Source organism: Elgaria multicarinata, chromosome 2 (assembly GCF_023053635.1).
Source record: "Elgaria multicarinata webbii isolate HBS135686 ecotype San Diego chromosome 2, rElgMul1.1.pri, whole genome shotgun sequence".
NCBI classification, from domain to species: Eukaryota; Metazoa; Chordata; class Lepidosauria; order Squamata; family Anguidae; genus Elgaria; species Elgaria multicarinata.
Window position 1 is genome coordinate 133,511,206 of NC_086172.1, and position 14,898 is coordinate 133,526,103.

General features: G+C 39.0%; 1 protein-coding gene across 1 annotated transcript in view; it reads left to right on the forward strand.

Annotated features, from left to right (window-relative positions):
* AVEN (apoptosis and caspase activation inhibitor) overlaps nt 1–14,898 on the forward strand; it is a 139,632-nt gene that overhangs the window by 60,339 nt on the left and 64,395 nt on the right. The window lies entirely within an intron of this gene.

The window sequence follows — 14,898 nt, forward strand, 5'->3', positions numbered from 1 at the left end:
AAGTCCTCACCACTTCCATGTCTACTAAAGCTAAATTCAAATGGCTTAGCCTTGTGTACATCAAGAAGGGAATTTTATTATTGTTTTATAAATCAGGAATCCCCAAACCTTTATGGTTGGTAGGCATATTTGGAATAAATTCTTTAGTTTTTTAAAATGGCTGCCATCGTGGGCATGGCCAGTTCACAAAACACTCATTTCCCAGAATACAAATTGGTGGGACTAAAAGAAAAGTAACTTACCCTGGAATCTAAGTACAAGACAGAGGTGGAGTCTAAGCCCCCAAACCACCCTTTTGGTCCCAAATAAAGAAGGTGCTGGTATGGCAGCCTTTTATTTTGCATCATACTGCCTCTTAATTGTTTTTTTTTAAAAAAAAAATATCTGAAGAAATAAAACAAAAATCAGGAGAGGCAAGGAGCCTGGCGGGTGCAAAGAGACATGTTTGTGAACACATTGGTGCCTATAGGCACTATATTGGAGACTCCAGGAATAAATGGCATGCAGCAGAAAGCACAAATCTGAAAAAATGTTCAGAATGGTTTTTGAAGTTGAGCTGAACAGTTTGTTGTGACCTGCTGCTACCAAAGTAACTGTGCCAGAGCAAGTACTAAACTAAAGCTTTCTGTACGTCTCTTCCATTGCGACTTTGTTCATATTGCCTATTTCTTTTCCCACCCACATTCTTCTCTCATTCATACCAGACTTCACATTAATTATCTGTTCCGTTTCCTCACTCTTTCATTTTGCCAACCTCCTCTTTATCTTTGTAACTTTTGAACATCACCGTGCTTTTTCATCATTTATGTCTGAATGTGAAGAGATAGGAAAAGTGAACAGCAGAGACTTCAGATGAGAGAACAATCAACAAAGGAAATTTAGCCATCAGTGTGATGTAAAATTAGCCAGTCTAAATATAACTTGATAACATTCACCTGTAAAAGTATAATTTGCATAGTTTAGCTTGACAGATTTATGTAAGTCATATTACAAGCCTCTGATATGGGCCAGCATGCTAAACTAGGAAAACGTCAGTACTTGCCTCAAGAGTTTATAGCTAAAGAAAAGGACAGAGACCATTCATTGAGGACTCTCAATAGAAAAGTCTGTTTTGATCTCTTTTATGGAACTTTGTTACTTGACAAGTGACTTAAGATGCTTGTCATACATAGGTCTTTGGGTATGATTTTCAGCGAGGCATCACCATGCTGGTTGGCTATAAAGCTTCATCACACCAGCGTTATACTGTGCAATCACTGCAAATTGCGTGCAAAGGACTCCAAAGTTTTCCAGTTTATAATCTGCTTTGACTGTGAAGCACTCCCATGCATCCTGCTTTAATTGTGCTTCTTAGCCAAAAGAACCAACATATTTTACTACCCCTTTAGGAGCGAACCTTTTGTTCTCTGAGCGGCCACTGGGGGTGGAGGAGGATGATTTGATAAGTTTAAAGTACAATTTAAACAAATGCTTACATCTCCATAAGTTTTAAAGATAAAGACATCAAAATTGGCACAGTAATAGTAAGGAGGGCTTTAAGCATACCAAATTTGAATCGGATTGGGTCATCTGTTGATTTTTAATGATTTTTTACATTTCTCCCCTTAAACCCTTTTCCTGGTATGCAAAGGATCTTAGCAACGCCCAGGGTGTGATTTAGCTAACAACAACAACAGCTTTATGCTATGGGGATAATTCGAGGGAAGCAGGTACGTGGGATGAAGTTCATAAACAAGCTCAGGTTACTCTATGATATAGGTAAGATGTACTACTGGACATTGGTGTGTAGGTGAGGTTACTTCTTGAGCATTCAGGGGTGTTGGGGACAGAGGGCTTATACAGGAGTTATAGAATTTTATTTATTTAAAATAAACGGGAATCGACTTTGGCCTGTCCTTCCTTGAAGGCAGAAAGTTTCTGCATCTTAGAGTCTGAGATGGAGCAAAATTATGCTGAAAAAGCTTGGTCAAGATATGAACAATAGATAGCCCTATAAGAAGTATAAGGTTTCTTATTCCATGCAGCTGGCAGCTCTATGAGCTTCGGGCATTTCCCAGTCCCTGATAAGGCTGGATGTACTCGAAAATGATCCCTGATATATACCAAAACAACGAGAATCAGTTTTGCAGTCCTGCAACTTGTAACTTTACTAATAGAGAACTGAATTTTTAGTGGGGCAAGTGGGGAGAAGGAAAAAAGCTAATCAAAAGGCAGGGAAATTTGAAGGTGTTCAGAGATCAAAATGCAACTGCATTGCATCTCAGTATTGTGGGACTCACTATTTCCCCTTAATTTTACTGTTTGTTTAGCTCCAATTTAGCTAGCATACTTTTGCTTGTTCTGGGGCCTTTTGGATCCCAGTTTGCCTTTTTGCCTTTTCTTTGAGAGAAGAATTGATTTCTTGGTTTTTCTTTGCCCCTAGATGCTTGGCTCATCTTTTTTTAATACATTCAGCTTTTGCAGAGTTTTAAAAATATAAAATATTTTATTTTATTTTTGTTCCCTTGTAAGTGTCAAAGTTCACAACTTTATTTTTAAAAGTTTTTTCTTTTATATTTGCCTGAATAATTTCCTTGTCTGGATTTTCCTAAATTTTATATGCTAGATCCTGGATCAATCTTCCTCAACTTTCATCTGAGCCCACATGTGACCATTTCCTCTAATTAGGATAGGTAGACATAATTTTCCTTTCCACCAGTCCCCCAGCTGCTTTTCTTTAATGGTTCATTTGGCATGACACAACAACCCAGTTGCTCCCACTCCAAGTGTGAGCTGCTAAAAACCCAGGTGTGCTCCCTCTGGCTTTTTTGCGGAAAGAGAAGCTAGAGTTTCTAGTCCACCTGTCACAGCAAACAAACAACCTAGGATGGATCAGGCTACATGCTGTGATGGGCCAAAATTTAGGCTAATCTGCTATATAGAGCAGGGAACTAAGTAAGCTTCAACTAATTTGGACTGGTGGAATTTTTGGTAGCTGTTTGATTATTTTAGTTAATTATTGTTGTGTAAATTGCTGCTACCTTTCTATCCCTATTTTACTGCCTTGTTCCTTAGATTAATTTTCTATTACTTTTGTATTTATAGTTTATTATATAGTCGTACATTTTCCACTTGATCATTATATCTATCTACTTTTTCATTTATAATCTGTTTCATATTTCATTACTGAGTCTGTATGTTTTTATCATTTGACACTGAATAAATGTTTCAAGATTATTTTCTAACTCTAATCCTGTCTGGTTACTACCACTAGCAGCTGAGCAGCTACACTTTACTGCATAACTTCTCAATTGTGAATAATTTCTATTAATTCCAAGCAAGGTACAATTGAAGTATTGACATAGCCCTACTCACTTTAATGAAAACCAAGAATGGTAAGACATTCTATCAAATATTGGTCTTCCTTTTGGGGCAAAAAAATAAAGCTTGAGTAATTTCTATAGAAGTGATTAATAAAACACATCTGTACTCATTGGTTTCATTTGTTTACTTTAAATTGGCTGATCTTTAGAAATGTGTTAATATTCCTGGGGCTGCTGACTGATTATTACTTTGGTAAGTTGATCACTGGCTCATAGCCCAGAATGATTGTTTGATGTTTCACTAATGGGAGCTAATGACAAGATAGTTGGGAATTTATCTTGAGTGTTTTGTATGAGCTGCAGATCAGAACACTTTGAGAACGAGAAACCCCTCCAAATGTGGGTAGGTGGGGAAAGATAGCCCCCCCAAAAACACCTGTATAATTTTAAATATGATAGTGAGTGAATAGCCCAGCTCACATGATCATATTTCCCCCGTCATGCCTGCTAGTCATGTGTGAAAGGGAGTAGCATAATTACCCTTGCCAGCACAGCTTCCCATGTCATGCAAACCCAGTGAGGGTGGCTTGTTGCTGTGATTAACAAGCCACACAAAAACCATAAGATGTTTTAGGGTTCTGGGGTAGCTTGTTAACCGTGGCAACAAGCCACCCATGCTGGGTTCCAATGAAGGTAATTATGCAAATCCCCCTCCCCCGCACACGCGCCAGGTGAAATAAGCTACCATGATTTATTTCCCCTGCCATATTTGTATGAACCAGATCACTACCCTGTGCCTGCTTACCCTACCCTGTGCCTGTTTGCATTCTCTTCCCCTCCTTATTGTTTCATTATGATTTTATTAGAATGTAAGCCTATGCGGCAGAGTCTTGCTATTTACTGTTTTACTCTGTACAGCACCATGTACATTGATGGTGCTATATAAATAAATAATAATAATAATAATAACTGTGTATTTCAGGCTGGAGATAGCTAAAATCAGGAGTGTAGCCTTGTGTGGCTGTCTATGTTGACCTCTGACAATCTGCTTTAGGAGTGCTTGTTTGCCTCCATTTATACTCTACACACTAGAGGCATTCAAGAGGCATCTGGACAACCATCTGTCAGGTATGCTTTAGGGTGGATTCCTGCATTGAGCAGGGGGTTGGACTTGATGGCCTTGTAGGCTCCTTCCAACTCTGTTATTCTATGATTCTATATTTGTAAATAATGGAAATATGACAAAGGCATTATACCTAAACCCTTTACCACTTGCCCTGGAACCACTCAAGTAAGTGGGTAGCACATAAAAATATTCATTGTAAAAGATTCATTGTTGTGTTTAATTTTATGTTTCAGTTTCTTCATTTGTTTTTCATGCTTTTAATAATACAGCGACCATTTACAAGATTTTGGTACTGCTTGTTCCTAAACTTGTGCACTTTAAGTCTTTTAATATACCATTTCCCTTCTGCTGCAGTGATTATAAAAGCTGTGTGCGTCAAATGTCAATTTTCCCTAAGGACAGAAAAGTGCAATCTGACTTAAGAAAAGTGGTTAGAAACCAGAGCCATATCAAGAACTAGGAATTTAGGTACAGCACTTTGGAAGCCATTGCCTTAATTTCAAACAAATCCTATATGTTTATGGAAACATTTATGGTATTTTGAAATAATACAAATCCAAATTAAGTGGGTGAAATAAGACATTTAAAATATAACAAAAAAACCAACCTTATAACTGTCTGCTACATTATTTTTTAGGGTGTGGGTTGACATCTGCTGAATATCCAAATATATCCATGAATAGTTAATGCGACTTCACCTCATCATGTGCCATGCCTTGCAGAGGGCTATAGTCCACGAAAGTATATGCCAAAATAAATAGGCTTTAAATTGCCAGAAGACTCTTTAGGAGCCTTGCGCACATGGCCCCTACCACTCCTGGAAAGTTGTGTCCTTCTAGAAACAAGCATTTCCACTGTTTTGGGGATGCAGCATCCGGAAATGCTGCATCGTGGCCGCAAGTGGTAGTGTCTACATATAGATCGTGGCCAGCAGGGCTGGCTGCGTATGCAAGGCCCCTATTGGATAATGCCCATTGAGACAGTCAGGAAAAAGCCAAACCGACCAAACAAACAAAATTATGAAGAACTGCAACAGGCAAGAGGGGCTTTGGTGCAAACATACCTTCTTATTTATACAGATTATAATTGATATCTGACAACAGGAGGAACTTTCTTACTGTTACTGTGATACCAACCCCTGTTCTACAACAGTAGTGAGTGGGAAAACATTGAACCATGAGGGGAAACCCTGTCTGTTCTTCTATACAAAGCAGAACAAGGAGATTGTGCTGGAGAGGAATATGATCACACGATTAAGTTTTATTTTTAAAATAATTAAATCTTCCTTAAACAGCAGGGCGAGTCACATTAAGGTTGATAATTCTCCACACCTTATCAGAATTGGGAAAACAATTCTATATCATTCATTCAAACTATACAATAATGGGGGAGGGCAGAAATTTTATCTTACTATCAGTGATATCATGGGCACTGTTCAACAGTTGCCAATGCTTATGATATTGAACAAAAATGTATATAACTTTGTCACAGGCTGTGCTTTTGAGTGGGGAAAAGCAGGGACCACTCTGAAAAAAAGGCTTGCCAGTGATTAAAATTCAGCCCTAAATATAAATGAGTACATAATTCACAAAATGTATATTATGTATCTGCACCTTTGATAATGTTGCATCTGCAAGATCCCAAAGTTAGTCTCTCTCTCTGCTTACTCTTTATCTCAGTGTAATTAGAATAAGTACATTTTATTCTAGAATGATATATGTGGCACACGAATTTTGATCACATTAACTCTTTTTAAATATATACACAGCTGGTAGAATAAATTATAGAACAGGATAAATACTTGAAATGTACTTCTGGAAATACAGTTGATGCTGCAACTCAATGATTTATAGTGAAAAAACATATCAATGCAATAGTAGCAGGATACAAGGCAACTTGAATATATTGATCGCTTTGGGTATGCAGCTGTACACAAAAGAACAAATAGTATGCAGCACAATGATATGCAGCTGTAGGTGACTTAACTTGCATTTTTCAGCACCAGTTAACTCTTTCACTTGACCTATGTCAGATATGCAAATCTTGCTCCTGTATATAGTTCATCACCAGTCCAGATCGTTAGTCCACTTTGGTTTTGAAGTTGTGAAAAGCGAAGACTTGTGGAAAAGATACATCTCCTGAGCTGATTCGATCAGGAAAAGGGGGAGAGGAATCAGTTCATTAAAACAAATACTTGTGGGAATCCACCTTTGAAGACACAGCCAAAATGTTTAACCGATCAGACAAATGTGGTAAATATTAAGAGCTCTGGTGAAAGACTGATGCTGGGGGAGTTCTCACATCATGCAAAGCCACCCTGTGAATAAGCCACCATGGTAGTGGTTTGCTGAACAACCCAAGGCATACCTGGGAGACCTCCCACCTTTTCCAGCACGTGTCCCAGGTGCATTTGCAGCAGAACTCCTTGTTCCTTGGGCCTTATGTCAGCACCTTTTGTGCAGTGGATCTGCTGGGATTGCTAGCTACTGAAGAAAACTCCCCCTCCCCCACATAATATTGCCAAATGGAATTAATTTTCAGAGCTTCAAATCCCTACCCCCCCCTAGGGTATTTTGCTGTTATGCAAGGGCACCTCTCAGATATTTAGACCAGCATACTGATATCCCTCTCTTGTCAATCCCCTTGACAATTTCATCCTGTATTTCAGGGCTTATCTTGCTAGCAAGCATCATTTTTGTTAAAGGCTACTTCTCATTACATGGAAATAAGAACACCTGCCTGTAAAGTGACTTCTCTCCTCCAGCTGCCACATGCTACTGACAAGCTCCCTCTCCCCCCACTGCTTCAGATCACAACAACAACAACAACAACAACAACAACAATAATAATAATAAATTAATAATTCTGAGCCATTATGAATGTGGCGAGATCACACAGTATGGCATAGTCTTGTGTGTGTGTGTGTGTGTGTGTGCTGCTTTTGCCATGCAGCACTGTAGCTGCTTGGGACATGCCACATTGTTAGGTTTGGACGTCATGACAAGCCACTTGAGAACAAGCTACCTTCAACAACCCTGCTACAAGCCATGGGTCATCAGGGTGGCTTGTTGGCAAAAAACAACCCAGGCTGAATTGTCCGTCCTGCGTTTGCACATCGCAGTATGTGACACTGACACTAACAAGGCTCCCATGCCACCTTGGCTTATCCTATCACGCAAACCCAGTCTCTGGCTTTAATAAATTTTGCATTTAGCCATCAGTGCTCCAAGGATCAGTTAAATCCCTTGGTTAAAATATTCCTGTGCTTAAGGGACTCGTTGTTTTTCTCCATTCTTTTTGTTTTTTAATTGTTGACAGATTGTCATGCCATTCTTGCAACAATTTTCATCTTGAAATATTTTAGTGCAAATGTAATTTGCAATACTATTTATTAGTAATCAACAGCAGATGTATTTACTGATTTTAATGCAAACATAAGTTCTCTTTGAAATTTTCATGGCAACTATTTGATAAAGCAGATTTTTTTATGACAAGCGCTTCATTTTAAATTGAAAAAATTGGAAAAAATATGGACAAAATGGCAAATTTATCATCAGGATTAGGCAAAAGAATGCAAAAACAACTGATCCATCTATTTCCTTTCTTTGTATTAGCCTCTGACTGACTCTGCTATAAGTTTTAGGTAGGAATCAAATTATTCAAAATGAATGCAACTTTTTATTGAACTGTAGTGGTAGTTTCTCTATCAGATGAGATTTTACAGAGTTATACATGAGGGATACCTTAATCTTAGTGCCCTGTATAAAGATATCTGATGTAAAGAAAATGTATGTGCTCAAATGGAGTAATACAATGGAGCAAAATTACAGAACTGTAATCCTTCATCTGCGTACTTTGGGTGAAGCTCAGGGGGCTGAATGGACCCTAGGCTACATTTCAATGGGAATAAACTTTCTGTTCAAAGAAGAAACCGTTCTTAGTTTGAAAAAGAAGCTATGTGAAATTAAGGGCTTCTTTAGATTAAAGGGAAATCATGTTTGCTTACCGATGCTTTGCTTCATGTTTCTCTTGCACAATTATAATGGGCTGAATTATATGGGAGGAGAGGGGTGACAACATGGGCCTTAATTGAAACTTGGTTGAATGGGACAACTCCTGCTAACGGGTGTTTTGTACCACAGCTTCAGCTGCACATGGTAGGAAATCCTGAAATATTTCACAAGACTTGGGATATCCAAAGTCTTTTTTAAAAAACGGAATAACAGGGGAAAGCGGTTGGAGACATGCAGAGGGTTTACAACATTGTCAAAATGACCCACAAACTTCCATGAGTGGCCAGTCACAAACGTGTTATAAATCACTTGTTCAGAGAAGCCCTCAGAATGCAGCTCTGCCCTTGGTTAGGTGTGCATGACATATTGTAAGGTTTTATTTTAAGTTCATGTCCAGTTACATTCCAGTTTATGTACAATCTAATGGACCATAGCAACAGAAGGTATGCCTTTTGTCATTTCTCTCTAAAACTGCTAATATTGATGCTTCTCAGGGTCATCACAGCCCCACCTCCAATGATAGGGCCTAACTTGCCCTACTCTGTGTATTGTAGGTGGGGAAAACTATTGTCAAACTTTTTGGGCTTATAGGCATGGGTGCTGTTAGAAAATGGCTGCCATGGGGGTTGCCCAGTCACAATGTCTGCAAAATACCCATTTCACAAACCTCCTCTTTGTTTCTCCCCATCCCTGATCAGTCACACCACAGGCCTCCCTAACCCCTCCCGTTGCTATCTGCAGTTTGCCCAGTCTTGCCATTTGCTCCTCCCAACATTGGGTTGTCTCCCACTACTGCCCAGCTCCAGTCTCCCTATTTCTTCCTCTTATGCCATTAGATGTCCTCCAGCCCAGTCTCCCTCCTTCCTTCTCCCATCCTGTTGGTGTTAATCTGTGGTGATGCTTGTCAGCTGGGATTAAATTGTTTGGATTAGCACTGGTTACCCACTGGGGTGTTTCGGACTCATTTGGTGTAGGTTCTGAGGTTAAAAAGGACCAAATTTACAGCACTGTCAGCTCTCCCATGGTCACCCCCATACCAAGCTATGGTAACAGGTCCATCCATCTCTTCTTTCCTTCTTTTCCAAGCAACTGGGAGCACTTCAAACAGAAGCTCTGGCCTCCAGACACCCACCATCTTCTTAGGAATGTCTCTGGGTTCACATGGGGCTCAGAGCAGTTGTGAGTAATAAAGGCCAACTGAAATGACTGTTAACATTTTTAAATTAAAATACATCATTTTAAAACTAAAATACACCATTTTAAAATACACCATTTTAAAATTAAATACACCAAACTATCAGCAGTCCACTGTGGACACAGGGGAAGTGTCGATGAACACCAATGTTGCCTACTTTTAATCTATTATATACATTGCAACATTGATGATAGAAATGCATTGACTTTCATTTCATCGCATGGCCTTCTTAAAGGCAAAAATACCATTTTGGATGGGGGCAGTTCTTCATTTTATTTACGGGTACTCTTCCGTCTAAAGGTAAACACAGCATGGAACTGCTTTCCTACTAGTAGGAATGGGTCCTTATGACTTCCCTATTTCTCCTGCACTTTGGAGAGAAAAAAAGTATATTTCTTCTGAATATACTTTTTCAAGTAAACTCTCCCATTGAGAAGAAGCTATGCCAGCTATGCCACCTTATATAGCAAGGATGATAGATGGTTTGTGGAAGGTCTAATTTTAGGATCCCTTTGGCTAAACTCTGGAGTTAAAATTTCTCCTGTTTTACATTTGCTGGGGCCACTGTTTTTTTAAATTTCTTAAATATGTCCCCTCCTTGTTGTTTACAGTATTTTTCTTTCCTTCTCCCCTTTTTTGCACCATCCTATTTCTTAAATTCTTCCACATGCCCCATATCTTTCATTTTTAAAATCATTTTCGCTGCACCAACATTATAGATATTAAAGAATTTGAATAGAAATGTTAAGTATAATAATGATAGCAGTCAGTATTCAAATGTCTTGCAACATAAATGCATTGGTGACACCACTGTATCTCTACCTATAAAATGGAAAGTATGTGTGTTTCACGTATGTCCTGAAATGTTTACCCACTTCCACATATGGTACTGCCTTAATGCTGTTCACCCAGACAGGTCTTCGTGTACATGGATCAGAAAAAATCTAAAAACATGAATTTGGGGTTTTTAAAGTATTTTTAAAGAATTTAATAAAAAACCCTAAGTTTATGCCTACAATTCCCAGCATGCCTTGGGTGGGAGGCTAGACTTATTGGCCTTTGGCGACCATTGTGATTCCTAAGCTCAGTCTCAAGCAGTCAACCCAATTCCACATAAAAGGAAACAACCCACATAAATGGGCTGTATCCATTTGCGGTGCCTCCTCCCACCTGTCATGTGTGGTTTTAAAATCATAATAACTAGATACAACAGCATGTCTTTGAGAGGCCGAATTCTGGACATGCTCAAAAGCACCCCATCCTGATATTGGTTTTCTTAGAAACTGAGGGAAGCATATGTGCAGCCTTCACCCTTAAGAGGGAGGGAGGAAAGGGAAGCACTCTGTGCATGCCCAGGAACAGGCTTGACAAAGGGGGCAAGTGCCCGGCCTGGTCCCGGCCCTTCAGTAGAGGCTCCTGATGGAGCACTTTTTGGGTGAAAAGTGTGCGCTGAGGCAGTCCCAGTGAGAGTTGTGCATGTGTCAAGGAGCAGCATCAGCCACAAGAGGAGGAAAGCACGTCTCAGAGTACATGGGCACCTGAGGGCCACCAAAGGTATGGTGGGACGTGTAGTACTGGCATCACTATCTCTCAGTCCTAACTCTGGCCTGACTAACTGACTTTCCCCAACTGCCACTAACTCCGCCCACTATTCCATTCTAGCCTTAGCTGTCAGTCATTCCTCCATTCACTCTTCTGCTTCAATAGCCTTGGCTGGGAGGGAAGATTTATCAGGCTGTGGCAGCTATCATCTGGAAGTGGCTTGCCATCCTGGGCCTGAAGGGGGAGTGCCTGGGTTGGCTGCCTCAGTTACTAGGTCTCATGTGGGGGGGCAGAAGGGAAGGCAAAAAGCATGCTGGGAGTTGTAGTTTTTGTTTTCTGTGGGGACAAGGAAAATCATGAGGGCAACTTCAAGATGGTCCTGGCCAGGCGTTGAGGGAGAGAGAAAAAGAAACGAATTTAATTTATTTTAAAGTTACCTCACAGGCCTAGGACAGGCCTACCTTGCAGGGTTGTCATGAGGGTTAGAGAGGAGGGAAAACGAATTTAATTTGTTTAAAGGTTAACTCACAGGCCTAGCACTGGCCTGCTACTTTAAGATGGTGGATCCGCTTCCCTACTATACGTTATTCAGATATCAAGGCAATGCTGGGTATATTTTGAAAATATATTTTTAGGTTTGCATCTTTTTTAGCTGGTAGAAAGGGTGTTGTGTGTCCTGATTGTTTTTGAAGTTCAGACGGTTGCTCCGGCAAAGGCATGATGAGAGGTGTAGGCTTTTCAGGTAAAAAAAAAAAAAAAGTGGTTTACCACGAAGCTCTAATTTAAAATACAGTTCTTATTAACACAATTTCCCATTTATTCTAACAAAACAATTTACTAACTCAACCAAACTAAAAAAAACCAACCAACCTAAAGATGAATAAGTTGCATAGAAATTTATTATATATCAAATAAATGTTATAAACATTATTCACCGACCTGAGCAACACTGGGCATGCCTGTTTGCATTCTCTTCCCCTCCTTATTGTTTTACTATGATTTTATTAGATTGTAAGCCTATGCGGCAGAGTCTTGCTATTTACTGTTTTACTCTGTACAGCACCATGTACTTTGATGGTGCTATATAAATAAATAAATAAATAAATAATAATAATAATAATAATAATAATAATAATAATAATAATCAGCTAGTAGTGGATAAACTACAAAGTGTTTCATCACGGAACATGGGATTAGAAGCATCAGAAAAATCTTTTTATATTTATATGGTAATGTATAAGAGAACACATCTGTTATGTTATTAGACTGAAAAAATGAGAGCAAAATCCTCTGGACCCTATTCCTGATCCTATCACTCGCTGAGCTAATGATCTTGAGCTAATGATCAGCTATTGCTGAGGTAATGATCAGCTAACTATTCTGTGTTTCTTCTGGATTAGCTTTTAAAATAAATAAAATAAATAAACCACAGTACCTTTTGATGATAGTGAAAAACCCCTTCAGTGAAAGATACTATTGAAATGCTTTTAGTTTAGACTTTATTGCAGTTATTTTGTTAAAACAGGGATGGGGAATGTTGTTGGACTGCAACTCCCATGATCTCTCGCTGTTGGCTCTGCTGGCTAGCGCTGATGGGAGTTGCAGTCCATCATCTGGAGAATCACACATTTCCAACCACTGTGTTTAATATTTCTATTCTTATTAAACAGTATCTTTAAAATTGGCTATTTAAATTGAGTTGGTTGTTACATACTCTGCCTTAATATTATTATTGAAAGACTTGTCTTCATTTTGTCTTTGCCAGAGGTCACAGCTTCATTGAACATAGCATGAAACAGGTAGTCTGCACTGTCAATGCTGAAAACCTCTGAGAATTGCTGTAGGCACCATTCAGAGTTGAATATTTATGATTCTATTTGTACTTATTAAAACGTTTCATCTAACTGTAGACTGATTTCTTAAAAAGGGTTAATCCTGCACTTGATAGATGTGGATTTGCTTGCTTGTATTCTGTCTTCTCTTATCTCCCCACCCCACCCCATCTTATTCATTGCACCTGAGATGAAAGGCCGTTGCTTTATCAGATCTGTGCTGTGCTGTGTTACTATAGCGTAAACAAGCCCTTAGTGATGAGCAGAAACTTTTATTTTTGAGTCCTTGAGCAATTACCTTCAGCAGCTGAGTATCCTAATCTATATTTAAGGGGTAAAGCCCCTTTTAAAGAAATCCCCTTGTCATATATATGTTGTTTTGTTTTTAAAACTGTTGAGAATATTTCTTTTTTGTTTTCTTTTAGAATAAGAAGTGTAAACTGGGACAAGATTTCTGACATGAGTAGAGTGTGGGTGTGGGTGTGTTTTTCAGGTTACTTGGATCTATGTATAGATGATCTGTATTTTCAAAGATTTAGTTCCAGAGTAGTCAGTCATTTTAACACTTTAACTTTTTAATATTTGATACTGCAAGCGGTTGACCTTTTCACCTTTTGCGAGTAGCAGCCTTTTGGAAAAGAGTCGGCTTATACATTTAGGTTTCTGGTGTATGTGGTGAACAGGGTGTTGTGTTTAAGTCTCCTGGAAATATTTCCACAGCAAATTGCTGCCCGTAGTTGAGCATACGACACTTTTACCATTGTGTTCGAAGCCCCAAACTGGAAAATTGTAGTCTCACATTCACATTAGCTAGGGTGACCATATGAAAAGGAGGACGGGTCTCCTGTATCTTTAACAGTTGCATAGAAAAGGGAATTTCAGCAGGTGTCATTTGTATATATGGAAAACCTGGTGAAATTCCCTCTTCATCGCAACAGTTAAAGCTGCAGGAGCTATACTAGAGTGACCAGGTTTAAAAGAGGGCAGGGCACGTGCAGCTTTAACTGGTGTGATGAAGAGGAAATTTTCCCAGGTTCCCCATATATACAAATAACACCTGCTGAAATTTCCCTTTCAGTACAAGTGTTAAAGATACAGGAGCTCTGTCCTCCTTTTCTTATGGTCACCCTACGCCAAGGCGCCCTGAGCAACAGAGAATGCTATTTGTAGCTGAAGAGAACCCTAAAATAAACAGCACTTGAAAGTAGAGTAGAGAAGCAAAAACATTGTGCCTTTCCAACCCTTATGCATGCTAGACATCTTAGAAGAGGAATAAAACCACCTTGTACCATATTAGTTGGATGATGGCAAAGGGGTTTGCAAAAAAAAAAAAAAAAAAAGTCAGAAATTCATATTGGAATAACAGTTGTTGACAGAAGGAATTTCATATCTATAGAGAAAATGCTAACTAGAATATAAAGAGTATATGAAGATTACTTGGTCTCAACATTCTCGTAGGGTTCCCAGTCCCTGATACAAAGGGTGATTTCTCCCCCTCCCCACCTTTGGCTATCACGCTTCTTCATGACTACTAAAAACTCCATAATTCTTTGAGTCTGTACTTGGTAAAGAAGAGGAACAAGCAGTTGAGATATGTGAAGAAAAGCGGTCTGAATAAATTGCAATATTATGAAAATACAAATGAGAGAAGAAAGCTAAGCATGACCATGCAACACACACACATACACACACACACACACACACACACACACACACAGAGCGCACACACTGACACATATATTTTGGGTTTTCTTTAAAAATTGAGAGAGAATAATTTTATCATTATTGTTACTTAGTGTATATCAAAATAGTGATCAAGTGTTTCACTTAAGTGATTTTTTGTAGGGTATTTAAGTATTTAAGAGCATTATCGGTCCAAATACCTCTT